The sequence below is a fragment of the Drosophila santomea genome, chromosome 2L (genome assembly GCF_016746245.2).
Source record: "Drosophila santomea strain STO CAGO 1482 chromosome 2L, Prin_Dsan_1.1, whole genome shotgun sequence".
NCBI lineage: Eukaryota > Metazoa > Arthropoda > Insecta > Diptera > Drosophilidae > Drosophila > Drosophila santomea.
In genome coordinates, this window is record NC_053016.2 from 1,053,533 (window position 1) to 1,056,274 (window position 2,742).

A 2,742-nucleotide genomic window follows, 5' to 3' on the forward strand; every position below is an offset into this window, starting at 1 on the left:
AACAAATATCAATAATAAGTTAGCAACATGACTTTTCCAAAATTAAAGTACTTGACTATAGCAAGTGCACTTTTGAAAACTATCAACATGTCCGCAACTGTAAGCTGACACATATTTGGCGAGTGACAAGCGTCAATTGTCAGAGTTGCCAGCGGTTGGCTACGCAGTAAAGAATACCCTGTAAAAACTAGAGTATAAAACGGGGAGAGAGCAAAGAACTTGCATTTGGCCCCCGGAATTTACAGGGTACCTCAACAGCTTTGAAGTAGAGGGTTATGTGGTGCGAAAGCTGCCCTAGAGCAACAACAATGGCCGGGCCGATAGTCACCGCCCACCACCTCCGCTTAGCCATTTGACGTAGGTTGACAGCTGTTTGCGCTGGCCAACCTTTATGGCTATTGATTTTGCTCCGAGTTCTGAGTTCTGAGTTGCGAGCCAGGACGCAACAGTTTGAAAGTCGCAGCTTTCACTTTCGTGGCCCGAGCACCGAGTGGTGGTGGCCACCACCCACTGCGCCTGTCCGTTGCCTCTGTGTTAGTGTGTCAGAGCGGCGCCTGCGCCGGTTTTTTCCGAGGAAAGCTCCGCCGCAACAGCCTGTTGCCGACGTAGGCGGCACCCGGAGAACGACCAGATCCAGCCCTCAGAACTCCACCCATGGCCTGCACTTCCAGGTGGCGCCGATGCACTGGAAGCGGTAGCGCTCCCTGGACCCCAAAATCCCACCCAGAAACCTAGACAATGACCGTTCACATGCAAAGGCGTCGCAGTTGGCTCGGCAATTAATTTGATCACTTGGCCGAGAAGCGAGCTGCATGCTAATGCCTCCTTAATGAGTTCTGTTTCCGCCTGAATGGCGGGATTATGACTGCCGCTGGCAAAAAGGGTCGTTTACCATTGAGCTTTGCAGTTGTGGGCGCTAAAGGGGCAGATAGTGCTGGTACTCACTTGCAACAGGTTGCCAATGGCATCCGGCGGCCATTATTACTCAGGGGACGGGAGGCCATTTTGAACGGCAAGCAGGAATGTAGGCAATGAAAAGGGGCTCGCATAAAGGGTTGCATACTTCTCGGCTGCGAAAGTTAAAAGGGAATCCATTCAGGAGTCACGAAGCTCACTTAAAGAAGTGTTATTACAAAAGGTTTAAAAATAAGTTTAAAATGAAGTAAAACACCAGGCTTACATAGAAAATTCCCCCAAGGAATTAAAACCATTGGTTACCATTACATTTAATGTAAATCTTTATTAATGTCATTCATTGAACTCGTGTAAATTTTGTTGTTATTCATAGTTGTTATTTTGTCATAGCTGCAGGCTTTTCAATTCTTTTCAATTCTATTAGCAGTTATCTAACTATAATAAGTGGCGGCAAAGTTTCATTAAAAATTTCCATAAGTGTTTCATTTGCAGTTCTGTTTTTGCGTATAGTTTAGAATATGTACTCGTGCCACTGCGTTTCTCAACAGTTTTCAAGTCAATTTCATAAGATAAAGAACTTTGATTTATGCCATAGATATAGTCTTGTCATGATTTCAATTTCAATCGAGTGAACTAAAGGCAGTGTGGGTGGACAAACAAAAGTCAATGAAGCTTCATAAGTTTTCGATTCTTTATTTTTTATATTAACTATAATTTTTGTTTCTTACTTTTATGCTCGCTGTAAATACAATTTCTAGTTCGATGTCGAGCTTAGCATGAGTTAGCCTTTTGCTAGTGTGTGTTGTATGGTGTATGGTATATGGTGAGGGCTTTCGTGTTTCGTGGGGCGTGATGCTATGTGGGATGTGGATGGGTGCTATGGACAAGGCCGAATCAGATGGTAATCGGTATCGTAATAGCCTACTTAAAATTTGGTTAAACGCTAATTTACACAAGATACAACTAAGTAATTAGAATTAGGCTTAAAAAAAACAGACATTAGCACTGTACTTAGACTAAGGTGATGTTTGTGATTTAGTCGCGATTCTATAGTAGTTCTATAGTTTTATAGCTCTGTAGTTCTGTAGTTCTGCTTGTGACGGATTCGAGTGTGATAACTGAGTAACTGAATAACTGAGTGAAGACTGTGGGCGCGGGCGGGGGTGGGGTTCATCACCGGCCTCTCATCATCGGTAAGGCAAGTTTAACAGACGGCAATTGGTAACAACAAATGTTCGGCTAGTGACGGTTGCTGCTCAATGCTCTCTCTCTATGTACAACGATATCAATATGAGTAATGCTTAGATTTTGGTTTTGTTTCAAGTCTAAGTCGAAGGCACTGATTCTCTACTCGGCTCTCAATTTAATATCTGTGTCTGGCTATAGTTAGTCTGTGTTCTAAGTGTTTTTCTTATTCTCTTTTTCTGGGCGGGCGAGGTGCAACGAGTTCGCGGCACTTGCAACAACTGTCACCGATCTCAGCTGTGTCCTAGTGTGCACATAAAAAAAAAAAATAATACATCATGATTACTAAAATGTAATAGAAATAAGAGTGGTTTACATTTAATTTCGTTGCGTTACATTTACATTTATTTACTTTGTTTATCCACTAGTACATTTAGTACAAAAATGTGCATGAGTGTAGTGTGAGTGTTTTTGGGTGTTTTATTTTCTTCGATCTTTGCTCTATTTCGTAATTTCTTAGTAATTTTCTCGCTGCCTCGTTTAATAGTTTATTCCTTCGATATTCATTTTTGCTCATTAATTTAATGGTTCGCTTATGTTGTAACTATGAGTATGAGATGAGTTGAAAGCAGATTTTGCAAA